At 37.7% G+C, this 16,282-nt stretch overlaps 1 non-coding gene across 1 annotated transcript; it reads left to right on the forward strand.

The window, feature by feature from the left end:
- The first annotated feature begins 5,772 nt into the window (after positions 1–5,772).
- LOC114006745 (U1 spliceosomal RNA) lies at positions 5,773–5,937 on the forward strand. Its single transcript, XR_003548430.1, has one exon. It is a non-coding gene; the product is annotated as a U1 spliceosomal RNA (small nuclear RNA).
- The last annotated feature ends 10,345 nt before the right edge of the window (positions 5,938–16,282 follow it).

Below are 16,282 nucleotides of genomic sequence, written 5' to 3' on the forward strand. Positions count from 1 at the left end.
CAAAGAGAGGCATTCAAATATCAGAGCCAAGAAACACAAAGGACATCTAATAGAATCAACCCAAGAAGATCTTCTCCAAGGAATATCATAGCCAGGCCAGCTAAATCCACAGATAAAGGCAAAATATTAAAATTGGCAAGAGAGAAACATCAGGTTACTTAAAAAGATTTTTCCATCTGCTAACATCATACCTCTCAGAGACAATGCAAGAAAGGAAATAAAGGGAAAATACAGTCAAAATTGTTAAGTCAACCAAGAATACTATACCTGACAAGATTATCTATCCTTGAAGATAAGATAAAAATACTCTCAGATAAACAAAACCTGAAAGAATCTACTAACCCCAGGTCAAACTCTTCAAGAAAGAGAACAAAAAGCCACCAAGAAAATGACCAATAAATGCAAGAGACAAGAAATACCAATAATAATATTGAATGTTAATTTCTAGGGTTTAAATGGAAAAATCAGACAACAGAAACACTAAAAACTCAACAGAAGAAAGATTTATTACATAAAACTGAACTGATGAAGTAGAATTTTATGAGTCTTGAGTAAAACATTATTGTCTTTTTCTTTACTATGCTTTGTTTTCCTAATTTAAGGAGTTTGCTTTCTTTTGAGTTGTTGAGAGGTTTAGCAATTTGTTCAAATGCTTTATCTTCTTGTTTGTTTGTCTCTTTAAATGGAAACATCAACTTTTCTCCCTTCCTGACTCCTTTGGAAAATATTTGGGAGTATTCTTACATTGTGGCAGAATAGTTATTTGCATAAGTTCAGTAATACCCATTGCCTTGAATCTGAAATTGGAAATACTCATTATTGGACAGGCTTTTAAATGGAATGTGGTATCTGAAGATTAAGCCAGAAAATTGTGAAACTAAAGTAGAGCTCAAGTAAGCCAACAGAAGCTCTTGGGAAGATGACCCAGAACCATAAACATTTCTACCTGGCAGAGAGGATTAGAGAAGGTGAATGAAAGACTTTGTACCATGAAATAACCTGGACTTTTCCAATCCAGCATAGTAATCAGATTGTAAAAAAGCAGTCACAACCAAGGGATTACCTTGAGAAAGACTTTGAAGAAAAAGAGATTGACCTTTGCTATCTGGTATATCACAGAATACTTTGTAGGCAGGACTAAATGCAGGTTTTGAAATTGAGAAGGTTTATGTGTGAATTGTGTGCTGGGTGGTTTCAACAGTTAGAGTAGCTGAAATGTAAATATTTTCTTAAACATACTAAAAACCATACTGTCTTTGTAGTAATAGTCACAAGCACAATTATAACAAATATTTTAACACTTTCTTTAAAATTCAGGGTTTTTTAATTTTGAAAGTTGCTTATTATTAATTGTCAAGAACTATGAAGTATGGGCAAATATTTTTGATATGTCAAGTAAATGTGTGAAAATGTAAAAATAAATAAGTAAATTATTTTTAAAAAGAAAAGAGAAAAATAACTAGATAGAGAGCAAAATAAGTAGATGAGCATTGCCTTACTAGATAAGTTTATGACCTGGAAGTTACGTGGTCCAGGCTGGATCTTCACAGCAGTGATGAAGGAGGCAGAAAAGGGTATGAGAGATAGAGCTGGAGATGCCAAAATAATTCTTTTCTAAATGAGAAAAGAAGAGAGAAATTAGCAGGAGAAAGACAAAGGGGGAAAGTAAACTTCTTAAAAATAAAAGAAAAATAACAGGATAGGGATAGATTTTTGCCTACCTTATTAAAGCCTACAGTCTGGAAGTGTAGTGGGCACAAACTGGAGGCTTCACAGGAGTAAACATGGACCCAGGAAAGGGCATGAAAACCAGAGATAGAGATGCCTACAACAATTCTGTCCTAATTGTGTGAGGAGAGACAAATTAGCACAGAAGGAAAGAAAGCTGTTTCTTATTTTTTAAAAAAAAGAAGTGAGAAAATATAGAAAATAACAGGATAGATAGGGATTTTTGCCTACTGTCTGGAAGTGGAGTTGTCCAGACTGCGAGCTTTACAGCAGTGAAGGTGGACCCAGGATAGAGCATGAGAATCAGAGATGGAGAGGCCTACCACTATTCTTTCCTAATTGTGTGAAGGAGAGACAAATTACCACAAAAGGAAAGAAAGCTGTTTTTTATTTAAAAAAAAAAAAAAAAGAAGTGAGAATACATAGAAAATAACAGGATAGATAGGGATTTTTGCCTACTGTCTGGAAATGGGGGGTGTCTAGGCTGAGGGCTTCATAGCAGTAAAGGTGGACCAAGAAAGGACAGTGGAGGCAAAGATGAAGAAGCCTTCATCCCTTCCATCCTTACTAATGCCTACAGTCTGTAAATGGGGGCTGTCCAGGCTGGGAACGGTTTTACAGCAGTAAAGGTGGACCCAGAGGAATGGGCAGGAGAAGCAGAGACAGCAATGCCTGAAACTATTGTTTTTAATATCACCTATGGTCTGGAAATTGAATTTTTTAATTAAAAAAATGTGAAAAATATCTCTTTTAATTTGATTTCCATTACATTAAATTTGTTGATTAATTTGGAAAGAATTAGCAGTTTGTTCAGTTCAGGAACATGGGATAGCTCTCCTTCATTTGTGCCATTTTCCATTTCTTTCTTTACTTTTTTTTTCTTTTGGAGAAGTTTTTGGTATAGGGCATGTGCAGTCACCAGACAGAGAGAGATAGAGAGTTAGAAAGTTAGAAATCACCCCCCAGAGAGGATGACCACGCCACAATCCCTTCTCCTCCATTCTCCTCTCGGGATCTTGGGCACGCACGCACACATGCTCGGTGTAAGTTTAAGCCACTGGGTCTGGGACTCGAACCATGGTTGACTACGTGGGAGTCCAGTGACATAGTCATTACACTAACTGCTGGTCCCTTTCTTTACTTTTTTCTACTTTTCCTTGTAGAGATCTTGGACTTCTTTGGTTAGATTATTTCTGGACATTTTATTTATTTATTTATTTTTTTTGTGACTCTCAGAAACAGAATTACTTTATTCTTCAATTCTATGTCAGTCTGTTTACTGTAGGCATATAGAAACACTATAGCTTATTGTATGTTGATTTTGTACTCTGACTCTACTGTATTCATTTAGTACTTTTTAGGAGTTTTTGCATATTTTGGGGAGATTTTTTGTGTATACGATAACATCATCTGCAAATAGGAATAATTCCAGTTCTTTCTCTATTTGAATGACTTTTATTTTAGTTTCTGGTCTGAGTGTATTGGATAGAACTTCCAGCACTATATAGAAAAAGAGTGAAGACAGTGAGTAGCTCTGTCTTATTCCAAGGTTTACCTCTATCTTCAGTATGATTTGTGCTTTCACACACATCCCATACACACACACACACACACACACACACACACACACGCACTCACTCACATATATGATGCAGTCTTGGAGATATACACACACACACACACACACACACACACACATAAATAAATACAGGCTATATAGTTTAGCTTTCATGTATGTAGCTTCTATGTTGAGAAATGTCCCTTGTTGAGAATCTTAATCATAAAGGGATGTTATATTTTATCACTTTCTCCTTTTTTTGATATGGTCATATGGTTCTTATCTTTATTTCTGTTAATATTATGTATTGTATTCATGTTTTTGTGCATACTGAGCCATTCTTGCATCTCTGAAATAATGCCTACCTAGTCATGGTGTATAATTTTTATGTACTCTTATGGATACATTCTGCTAGTATTTTGTTGAAGAATTTTTCCATCTGTATTCCTCAGAAATATTGGCCTGTAGTTTTCCTTTTTTGCCATGTCTTCATCTCTTTTGGTGATGATGGTGATGGAGGGTTCATAAAATGAATCTGAGAGTGTTATTTCATTTTTGGATCTTTACAAATATTTTGAGTAGAATGGGGGTTATTTCCTCTTTAAAATCTTTGTAGAATTCAGAAGTGAAACCATTAGGATCTGGGGTTTTATTTGTTGGGAGGTTATTTATCACTTAGTAAATTCTATTGTTTGTGGTTTTCTCTGTTTATTTGTGTCTTCCTGATGCAGTCTTAGTAGCTAATATGTGTCTAAAGATTTGTTCATCTCATTTAGGTATTCTTTTTGGTTGATGTATAATTGCTCATAGCATTCTCCAATTATCTTTTGTAATTCTGTTATTTTATTGTAATATCACCTGTCTCATTGTGAATTTGATTTATCTGGTTCCTTTCTTGCGTCTTCAAAATCAATACATTACCATTTTTTAAAAATTTTCTCAAATAATCTCTTTGGGTTTCACTTACTTTGTATATAGTTCATTTTTTTTCTATTTCATTTATTTTTGCTCAAATCTTTATTACTTTTGTTTCTAGAACTTTATTTTCATCCAGTTCTTTGAGGTGTGCTGTTAGCTTGTCTAGTTGCTAACTTTCCATCTTTTTATTATATGCCTTAATTGCTATGAACCTTCCTCTTCTGACTGCTTTTGCTGTGTCCCATAGATTATGAAAACTCATGAACCTATTATCACTGGTTTCAATGAATCCTTTGATTTCAGTCTTAGTTTCCTCAGTAGTTGTAAAGACATTTAAGTAGGCATGAAGTAGTTGTTTAGTTTCTATACTTTTGTGTACTTATTAAGGATATTTCCTAAAGTAAATTTTCAGTTTAAATCCATCATGGTCAGAGAAGATGCTGGATGTAATTTCTATGCCTTTGAATTTGAAAAGGCTTATTTTGTGCCTGTCTTCTGCATGATCCAGTCCGTTATTAATACTTTTGAGGAAGTTCTTGATTTCCTGTACTACTGCCTTCATCTCTAGAAGTTCTGATTGGTTCTTTTTTATGGTGTCTATCTCATCTGGTCTTTCAAATCCTGGAAATATTCCCTCATCTTTTTCACCATGATATCCTTAACTGTATTTCTGACATGCTTGAAAATTCTTTTGTGCTCTCTATGATGGAAGAGTTACTCTGTTTCATTGAGAAAAAGTGTCTTCTTTTTAAAAATTTTATTTTAATTTTAACATTTTTTAAAATATATTCAATCACATTTTTTAGCTTACAAGGTGATCATTTCAATATGTGAACATTTCTCCCCCATCCAGTTGATGAAAATATACCACAGTTCTTGTGCCTCTGTGTGTTTTCTAGTCATCTTATGAATTAGATTCTTCCTGCTTTTCTGGTGCCAATTTTATAGTGTCACCAGGAGAAGATGAGCTCTACTTCTCAGACATGTCCTCAGTAAAGGGCCTTTTCTTCCAGTTAGTGAAGTGTGTACATAGCCAGCTTTAAATGCTGATTCTTTTCACTATCTCTTGAGACCAAGTGCCCCTGGGGCTGATTCTGGAGGTTTTCAACTAGAGGAAGGAGTAGGAGTCAGTAGATTCAGGAAACTATCAAGTCTCAAAGTTTCTGCCTCAGTTTGTCTTACTGAATGTGGTTGCTCCCTGTTTCACAACATAGGCTCAAGGGGCAACAGAAGTGAAGTGATATAGCAGGACCAACCTGGGATGTACCCGGTGCAGTTAGAAGGCAGTTGGATGTCTGATGGTCTCATACCTCAGTTGGACTCACTGACTGCCACTCCTGCCTGCTCTTCAGAGCAGACTATGGGGTAATCTGTTATTTAATTTTATTTTATTTGACCAGAGAGAGGCATTCCTATCACATCCTCACCTTCAGCTAGTCATCTGTCTCAAAATTTTCTTGTAAATGAGTGAACTCTAAATCACATAAATAAATATACTTAAGTGACCACTGAAGATAACATTAAGTGTAAAGTTAGTCCCTTCCCATTTGACACTTTGATAAGGATTTATACACACCTGGCAAGGGAGATACCATGATCATGAAGGTGGTTTTCTCAGGGCGAGGCTTATCTATTGTGCTCTGGATGGAGCTGGCCCCTATGATTTCCCCAAATGTGGGAAACTCAACTGCATAATTTTTGGTAGTGGGGGATTATGTATACACATTCCCCTGAAAAATAAAATTTAAGAAAAAGAATTTTATCCCAGAAATGTATTTCTTCAGTAGCCTCCTCCACTTACCACCTCTTATTTCAGTCCAATTGTAGGAAGTTGTGGTGATCATGTCCAACTCCAATGCTGATATCTGGACTGAAAGGTGACATGTTTTTGTCTCACGTTCATGAAAAGAAATGCAGACACAAGAAAGAACAGAAATTGAGGTTTATTGGGAGAGAGAGAGAGAGAGAGAGAGAGAGAGAGAGAGGGAGAGGAAAGAAGAGTTCCCAAGCAGTAGGGGTCTCAGCATAAATTGCCACACCATGGTCTAAATTTCTAGTTTATATCCTAGCTGAGAGACTCCTTGCATGCATTTTTCTTTGTGATAGGGGTCACATGCAGGCTGTTAATTTAGAAGAACTGTTATCTCAGCTAACTTTGAAGACTTTGAGACTGTTAATTTGGGATGCTGTTGCCCCAGAGCCTGGAAGTCTTATCTCCCTCAAAAAATATATATACATATATAAACACACACACACACACACACACATATGTATATATACATATATGTATAGAGATACTTCCTATGTTATCTTTGTGCTCCAGGCTCTGACATTAGGTCTCTGGGTTTTGTCTGATTCTCACAACAAAGAGTCCTAAATTATTTAGGAGAAAGATCCATATATCTGAGGTCAAAGAGACATAGTGACTCCATGGAGAATAAAGAGATATGGAAAAAGATAACATAACATGGCTACCCAGCATAGCAGACAGTGGCTTACCTCTCAGGGTCCCTGCCCTATCTACCTACTCACTGGATCCAATTTCTGTCTCAATTCAATTTCTCAAAAAAAAAAAAAAAAAAAAAGAAAAGAAAAGAAAAGAAAAAAAACCCAGTTGTCATTAGGGAAGATGGTCAAAGACCATTCTGGCTTCTTATTGCTAAGATGGAATGATAATGGCATGGCAGCCAAGGGTTTCTCTTCAGAGGTCTACCTAGGATCTCCTGGTAGGTGGTCCCAGATGATGCCATTGTAAAGGCTTGAAGGAGCATCTGGCTTATATAGGCATATAGGTAAGAAGAAAATAAAAGTAGTTAGCACATTTAAAATGCTACATTCAAAAAATCAAATGAGTAGAATTAGGAGTCAAATAATTCCAAGGGATTCTAAGGAAGACACCCAGTTATGACAACTCCAAGAGTGTCCTGGACAGATTTGTATAGTTACTTTGGAATTTGATCAATTCACAAAATAATTTTATTATAATTGTCATTAATGTTCAAACAATACATATCAGAAAACTCAGGGCAACCAACACAGTATTGAAGGCGAAGGTAACCTATCATGGCTTGACTTTCCAGTTTGGTAGTCATGAAAGTCTTTGAGTTCCCGATTAATAGCATTAAGACAAGGGCAGTAGCATTCAGGGCTTTTGAGAGGAGGCAGATGGCAGCATTCAATTAACTCTTCAATGTGGCAATTAGTTCTGGTAATCCAAACACAGTAAGGTCTGCTTATAGCCAGGGCCACTTCATTGTCCATGAGCCCTAAATGGTCATCACAGTGAGGAAAAACTAATCATTTGTGTCTGAGTAAAGGGAAGAAATGTTATATGGATAAGAAGAATGAAAGTTAAGAGTTTCCACAGGACACGGACTCTTAATGCCAGCAGGCAGTTCATAATAGGTAGTTTGGTTGTATAAGAATGACCATCCTTAAAGTATGTGAGATTGTGAAGGTGAAGACAGGTGAATATAGTAAAGAAAGGGTTTAGAGTGAGTGAACATGTGAAACAGTAAGTAGTAGAACTGATAGCCAAAATGTGGAGGGGTTTTAGGACTTTAGTTAGTGGTGTTATGGACTGAGGAAAAGAGGAATGGGTGTATCTCAGTTCCTTTTTCACTTGGACAGGAGAATATCCAAGTCCCATCAGATTAAGATGTAAAATACTTTAAATACTTACAGAATGTTTCATAAAAAAGGTGGTTTGATGATATATCTGGCAGGCCATGTGAACCCAAAATCTATTTTCACCTGACTTATGGGACAAGGATTTATTCTCATGCAGACACTGCATTTGGACACAAGTGAAGTTTCTTTTTATGACTTTAGAGCATATGTAAGAGTCACTGTCAGACCAAAGAGATACAATCATCTCAACAGACCAGCAATAGGGTTCCTCATTTGGAATGTGAGTGGTATTAAGTGAGGGAACCAAACAGTCCAGCCAGGACCACTGAGAAATGGCAGGCAAACTAGAGCACAAACAAAACAGGTACATTGATTGCACATGGTATGAATTCCATTAAGTCCTCTTGAAACCGTAATTCATGGAAGACTGATTAAATATTCCCTATTGAATAAAGAGAATATGAGAATGTGTACTCAGATAGATTGTCACAAAAAAGCAGAGAGAATTTCAGAAGTTTGGTACAGGAGAAGTGGACTTCTCTTTCTGATGACAGAAGAGAAGTTTGAGGATTGCCAGCAGTTCACAAGAATAGGTGGGATCTTCCAGAAGTGAGGGAAGGGTTGATGAGAATCTTTGAGACTTAGGTGACTCAGAGGACTTTGAGGTATTCAGATGTAAATGATGAATCAAAGGATTAATAAATAATTTTACTATAAAAGGGAAAGACCAGGAGGGCACTAGGTTAGAAGTCAAGGGAGGGAGAGACTTATGAGTGTGAGATTGCCAAGTTCAAAAAAAGGAGTTCTCCATGCAAGGGTTGAGAATTAGGCAGTTGCTGCAGAGTTTGTTGAAATTTTGCAAGAGTTTCTATCTGCTTGGTGAGTGAAGAGCCTTCCTCATCAAAAAGGAAAAAATTATTTGTCAAGAAAGGATGTCCAGGTAGTTTTTCATATGCACTAAGCCCTTGTTTGGAGGAGTTGTTTTCCTGTTATGGATTAATGCTATGGAAGAAGAGAGACACAGGAAAGATGGGATTTTAGTATTAATATTTTAAACTGTCTTTTTAGTATATCATTGTTTTTTTTCTAGCTTTCCTGACAATTGAGGTCTTCAGGTTCAGTGAAGATGGTAGTTAATTCCTAATGCCTTGGAAACTCTCTGGGTGACAGCAGCCTTAAAGGAGGGTCCATTATCACTTTGGAAACATTTATGCAATCCAAATTTCTCCAATTAAAGTTTTTGTTACCTCAGTGCTTTTCAGTTGTATATGGAAGAGCTTCTGCCCATACAGTTAATGTATGAACCCACACTAGAAGATATCGCTTACCTTGTGTCTTAGCTGTATGAGTAAACACAGTCTCCCCCTGTGTAGCACCCTACTCATTGAAGCCAGGGAAGAGCAATTTGCCTACTGAGAGGGTTGGCTTTTAAACAAATTTCACAGGTATCCACAATTTGTTCAATTGTTTGTGCCAGGTGATGACACTTGGATAAACATCGAGTCCATTGTAAGGTTTTTCCTTGGCCTAAGTAAAGACCCTAATGAAGAATTTTCAGTCTTTTCCACTGGCTTGAAATTGGAAAGAATATTTGACCTCCTCCTTGTAACCATCCCGAGAGCTAAAAAGAATATCCTTTTGAAATAGCTTCCTGTATGTCTGTCTGAGAGTACAGAGGCCTCATATGTTTAAGGAATCATTCAAAACCAGAGGCATGATGGTAGATCCATAGAGGAGCCATGGTCTCTGGCTGATGCCTTGACAGTTTGGTCAGACAAGTTATTTCCATAAGCTATGTCATCTTTACCCCTTTGGTGGCTACTCCAAGTGTATTACTGCCACCCTTTGGGGAAACATAACGGCTGTTAGTAGTTTTTCTATTTCTTATTAGTATTCGATGGGTGTCGCATTAGCAATCAAGAAGCATCTTTCTCTCCAGACATTGGCATGTGCATGGGAAATCAAAAGGGCATATTTAGTCAGTATATATGTTGGCTCTTTTTCCTTGACTTAATGCCAGAGGTGGAATGAGAGCTTATAGTTCTGCCAACAGAGGACTGATATTCAGAAGCAGATAGTCAATCTTTTTCACTTCGCTTAAGGTCACTACAACACAAACGGCTTTTCTAATTCCTTGTTCCATAAAGGAACTTCCATCAGAAAAAAAGAGTCTAGTCAGAATTTTGCAATGGGGTCTCCTGTAAATCATCTCTAACTGCAAAGGATTGTACCAGAACCTGTTCATATTCATGATCAAGTTTTCTTTTGGTGTTTTCTGGGAGAAATGTGGCTGAGTTTAACAAAAGTTAGGCTTTTAATTGTATAGTTTTTCCTTCTAACAAAAGTGCCTAGTATTTTAAAAAGAAGCTATCTATAAGCCATAGGCTACCTTTGGCTGACAAAAAGTCCTGCTACATTGTGAGGAGTGTGGACAGTTATATGTTTCCTCATAGTCAGTTTGGTAACCTCAAGAATTAAAAGGGCAACAGCCGCAATAGCACTCAAAGAGGGAGGTCATCCTTTGGCTACCAGATCGATTTATTTTTAGTTTATTTATTATCATAATCTTGTTTATATTACATTGAATAATATAACTTTACAGTGTATTACATTTATTTTTCTAGAAGGAATACCATGTATATCAGTCAACACAAAGACATTAAAATCTCCATCATAATCATCCAATAGCTTTTATTTTTTTTCAGATTACTATTATTATTAGAATTATTTTTTAAACATTTAATCACTATTTATCAATTCCTTTACTTAGAAATCATACTGGTTGTGGAGATGATCCTCTACCTTATGTTAAAACACAGAAAGACACTCCTTTTCTTCCTGCGACATAGAAGTTAAAGGCCTCTTCACTGAGAGATAAAGAGCTGGGTTTGTAAAAAAGACTGTTTTAAAGTAGTATAGGCTTTGTGTGCCTCTGATATGCAATCTAATAGAGATATTTATTTGAGTTTTCTTGGGAAATTGATAAAGAGGACAAAAATGTCACCATATCCTAGAATCCAAAGCCTACAGAAGCCTGTTATTCCCAAGAAACCTTTCAATTACTTAAGGACCCATGGTAAAAGGAAAAGAAGAAATTGGCTCAAAATGTTCTGGGCCAGTATGTTCGATACCAAGGTGCCCTTTGATAAGACTAAACCCAAGTACTTTACAGATGTTTGACATAGTTGAACCTTGAATATGGACACTTTCTAACCCCTTCATGACAAAAAGTTAAGTAATGCTTTATTTTGTTTTGACAATCTCTTTCCATGGGGTCACAAAGAAGGATGTCATCCACATCCTTCTTTCACTAATGATGTCATCCACATCATTCCACTAAAGTTAGAATGGTCTCTATCCAAGGCCTGATCAAGAAAATGAGGAAAGTCACAAAATCCCTGTTACATTGAATAATATAACTTTACAGTGTATTACATTTATTTTTCTAGAAGGAATACCATGTATATCAGTCAACACAAAGACATTAAAATCTCCATCATAATCATCCAATAGCTTTTATTTTTTTTCAGATTACTATTATTATTAGAATTATTTTTTAAACATTTAATCACTATTTATCAATTCCTTTACTTAGAAATCATACTGGTTGTGGAGATGATCCTCTACCTTATGTTAAAACACAGAAAGACACTCCTTTTCTTCCTGCGACATAGAAGTTAAAGGCCTCTTCACTGAGAGATAAAGAGCTGGGTTTGTAAAAAAGACTGTTTTAAAGTAGTATAGGCTTTGTGTGCCTCTGATATGCAATCTAATAGAGATATTTATTTGAGTTTTCTTGGGAAATTGATAAAGAGGACAAAAATGTCACCATATCCTAGAATCCAAAGCCTACAGAAGCCTGTTATTCCCAAGAAACCTTTCAATTACTTAAGGACCCATGGTAAAAGGAAAAGAAGAAATTGGCTCAAAATGTTCTGGGCCAGTATGTTCGATACCAAGGTGCCCTTTGATAAGACTAAACCCAAGTACTTTACAGATGTTTGACATAGTTGAACCTTGAATATGGACACTTTCTAACCCCTTCATGACAAAAAGTTAAGTAATGCTTTATTTTGTTTTGACAATCTCTTTCCATGGGGTCACAAAGAAGGATGTCATCCACATCCTTCTTTCACTAATGATGTCATCCACATCATTCCACTAAAGTTAGAATGGTCTCTATCCAAGGCCTGATCAAGAAAATGAGGAAAGTCACAAAATCCCTGTGGCAACCATTGCCTCTCCACCTGGGAAGAAGATTTAAATGGATCTTCAAAGGAGAAAATAGATTGGGAATTGCAATGTAAGGGAATTAATATAAAGGCATGTTTTAAGTCCAAAACTATAAACCATTGGACACAAGTGAGAATATAAGTCAGCTGCGTGTAAGGGCTGAGAACTGTGGGGTGTCTAGGGATTACTACCTCATTTATAAGTCAGAGGTCTTGAACTAGCCTCCATTCTCCATCTGGCTTTTGGACTTCCAAATTCAGAGGAGTCCCTGATGCTTAAAGTTGGGTATAATACCCTCGAGGCTGTCTCAAGCATGGGGCCATAGAGGTTATTACTTTCAGTTGGGAAAGGATGTTGGATCGTTAAAGAAAATTTGAACAGTGGGAACAGCTATGGCAAGTTCCATTTTTTTTTTCATGTGTTGCCTACACTTCTGGATTAGTTCTAGTTTCCATAGAGGCATAATAAAGTTGCCTTCAGGTGCCATAAATATGGTGGTGTTTACTTTGGTTAATATGTCTCTCCCTGATAGGGGAAGTAGGCTTTCTGGCCTAATGAGGATGAAATGATAAAAAGTTATTCCATCCTGGGAACCAGCAGTTAGCGTAATGGCTATGTCGCTGGACTCCCACGTAGTCGACCGCGTTTCGTGTCCCGGACCCGGTGACTTAAAACTCACGCTGGGCACGTGGGCGTGCGTGCCCAAGATCCTGAGAGGAGAATGGAGGGGAAGGGATTGCGGCGTGACCATCCCCCCCTGGGGGGTGATTTCTCGCTTTCTGTCTCTATGTCTCTCTCTGTCTGTCTGGCGAGCGCACGCGCCCTACAGTGAAAATCTCTCCAAAAAAAAAAAAAAAAAAGTTATTCCATCCTGGTGACAGTAAAGAGTCTGTGAGAACCTTTGTGTGAGACTTTTTTCTCACTCCCTGTACTATCATAGAATTTACAGGTAAAGGTCCATGAATGAAGAGAGACGATAAAACCAAACAAGTAGTCCCTATGTCAAGGAGAAAATTAATCACTAGTCCTTCACCCTCCAGGTATACCTGAGGTTCTAGTGGGGTGATGATGGCGTCCAAGACATGAGCAAAGAGGAGGGGCTCCGGACCTCATCAGTCTTACGAGGCTGAAGGGAAGTCAAGGGGCTCAGTCAGTTGAGGGCATCTGGGATACTCAGACTTCCAGTGGTTGCCAGAACAAATTAAACAAGGTTTAGGAGGCCTTGTGGAAGTGGAGGTCAGGTTACTTCAGACCTCCAGTGGTCTTTTGCACAGTTAGGACAGGACTTAGGAGGATTTCTCCACATGGGACAGGCCTTCCTAAAATACTCAGTTTTTCTGCAGAGAAAATAAGCCAAGAGTGATTTGCTTAGTTTGGAGGGTAGCCATTAAAGCCTGGTGTGGGGCAGAACATTTGTCCAATTTTTCCTCTTCCACCTTATCATGATTATAATGAGCTGAGGTGGCCAATTTGATTAAGTGATCCCATGGGCCCTTGGGCCACACAGCCATTTGTATGTACTTTTCTTCTGACATTTGGGATCAAATGAATCAAAAAGCCATTTGTAAGTATTCATTGTCCCTCCAGGGATTCAGGACTAAGACTTGTATGTTCAATCAGTGCCTCCCAAGGCCATTTGAGGAAGGAGATAGAATTTTCCTCCTTTCTTTGTTTCTTCATAGCCAGCTAAATATAATTTAGAGGTTTGGTGCAGTTCCTTAGTAGTTCCTCTAAAATGCAAGTCATGAAATATTTACATTTTCTTAGGCCAAGGAACTCATTATCTGACCAAAATGGGCCAGTAGTAGGTACAGCTTGTTGTCCCATGAGAAAGAGCACCTTGCTTTCTTGGTACTCCTTTTATTCAAATAATTCAGTATTACAATGGGATATAATGATACAATCTCTATATTGATACTTCCAAGACCACATATTTGGTGAGGGTATGGTTCAGTAATAATATGGTATGTTTCCATGAAAATTTGAATATTTGAGAAAGATTTTGGAAAAATTCAATGTATTGTCCAAGATTATCAGTGTAACTTCTTAAATATGACTTTATTTGTCATAAATCCTAAAGGGAGAAGAGAACATGTACCTTCTTCACAGGGCCAAATTCTCTGGGAATTTCTTGGAGCAGACATATAGTTGAGATGGCCTTTTTTTTTTTTTGAGAGGTTTTTGCTATAGGGCACGTGTGCTCATCAGAAAGCTGTAGAGAGATGCTATATAAAGGTGAATTGTCCTGAAGAGCACCAAACGTTTGAATGAAGAAAATTTCAACATGTTTTGCCTTTCAGAACCAGCAGATGATGTAATGGCTATGTTTCTGCATTCTCATACAGTCAACAATGGTTCAGGTCCCGAACCCAGTGGCTTAAACTCACATGGGGTGCCTGTGCATGTGTGCCCAAGGTCCTGAGAGGAGAACGGAGGAGAAGGGATTGTGGCATGGCCATCTCTCTATGGGGGTGATTTCTTGTTTTCTATCTCTCTGTCTCTCTGTCTTTCTGGCAAGTACATGCTCCCTATAGCAAAACCTCTCCAAAAAATAAAAATGTTTGGCTTCTCATTTACAAAGTGACTCTAATTGTAGGAGAGTATTATAATTGATACTCCTCCCAGAAGGTCAGATTTCTCCCCTTTTCCAAAAGATATTGTGGCCATGCTTGGGTGCAAAAGAAGACAGATTTTTCCTTAGAAGCTGTCGATCAAAAGATTTCCAGTGCTTCAAGGTGCATTGCAAAGGAAGATGGGCAATGGGTAGTTTCTCATCAAGGAAAAAAAGGCCTTGAAAGACATCTCCTCCAATCTTTTTTTTGGAAAAATGGTAATGTATCCTTTACCACAAGTCTGGGGATGTGCCCTCTGCTACCCCATTCCTGTGGAGGGGTTCTTCTGTGAATTACATCCTAGCATGTAATTTAAGAGCCAGGGGACTGTCAGTAGGATTGCTAGGATTTTCTGGGTTTAACTACACCTGGGAAGTTGCTTCTTGCCTATCTTTTGTATCTTTCCCCAAGAACCAGCAAAAATAATAATAATAATAATAATAAATAATAAGTAAATAAATAAATAAATAAATAAATAAATAAATAAAAATCATCTGCATCACATAATTAGGCTTAGATTTTTGAGAGTGCGGGTTCTTCCACCAATCTGGCTGGCACTTAGCATCATGCTGAGATGGGCTCTTTCTAGTTCTGTTAGCCATGTTCACATGATAACATTGTTACCAAGTTAAAGGAGTAGGCATAAACAGGAGACATGTCTTTAGGTGGAATGGCTAAGTTCCAGAGCCCCAAGCAAAGCCACAAGAGAGGTTTGAAGAATTTGGTCAAGTGGGAGCAGCAGTGGCTGTGCCACTGGTATCCCATGTTGTTGACCGCGGTTTGAGTCCCAGACCCAGTGCCTTAAACTCATGCCTGGTGTGTGTGTGTGTGCATTCCCAAGATCCCAAGAGGAGAATGGAGGAGAAGGGATTGTGGCATGGCCATTCCCCCGTGGGGAGGTGGGGTGGGCGGGGGGAGTGATTTCTCGCTTTCCGTCTCTCTGTCTCTTTCTGGCAAACACATGCACCCTATAACAAAAACCTCTCAAAAAACAACTTGGTCAAGTGAGGGCTGACAAAGAAGGAGAGTCAGTTCACACCAAAGGCAGGGTGAAGGGACTGTCAGAAATTCTCAGCAAATTTGGTCTTAAAGTGGCTGGACAGCATAACATAAGCAATAGGAAAGGGCTCCAAGTGATGTTGTAACTGCCTGTTTGCAATTGATCAAACCATGGAAGTACACCTTGCCACATGTGAGGATAACCTGTAACAAGAGAGAAAAGGTCTTAATATAATTGGGTAGGGTGAAGAAGACAAACGGCAAGGAGTAGTCAGCTTGCCTTCATGCATTGTCAAGAAGCCTGAGAGGGTTACATTGCTCCCTCTCATGAGAAAATAATTTAAAAAGAAATATTTCCACTGTTTTAAATTTATCTTACTGTTTTTCTTATTTATTAACTTTGTTTATAAATTTAATTGTTATACATCATATAGATTGTAAAGGGTTTACCCAGCATGACACACACCTCAGTCCAGCACAATTGAGAGCATACACACATACTCATCAACAGATAATAAATCATAGCTGAGTCCCACAAATGCCTTATCTCTTCATTTTTTCCCCAAATTTCCTTTCCTACACTCTTCCCCTCCTCCACTCTTTC

Source organism: Tupaia chinensis, unplaced genomic scaffold, assembly GCF_000334495.1.
Source record: "Tupaia chinensis unplaced genomic scaffold, TupChi_1.0 Scaffold149983_1, whole genome shotgun sequence".
In the NCBI taxonomy this organism is placed as follows: Eukaryota; Metazoa; Chordata; class Mammalia; order Scandentia; family Tupaiidae; genus Tupaia; species Tupaia belangeri.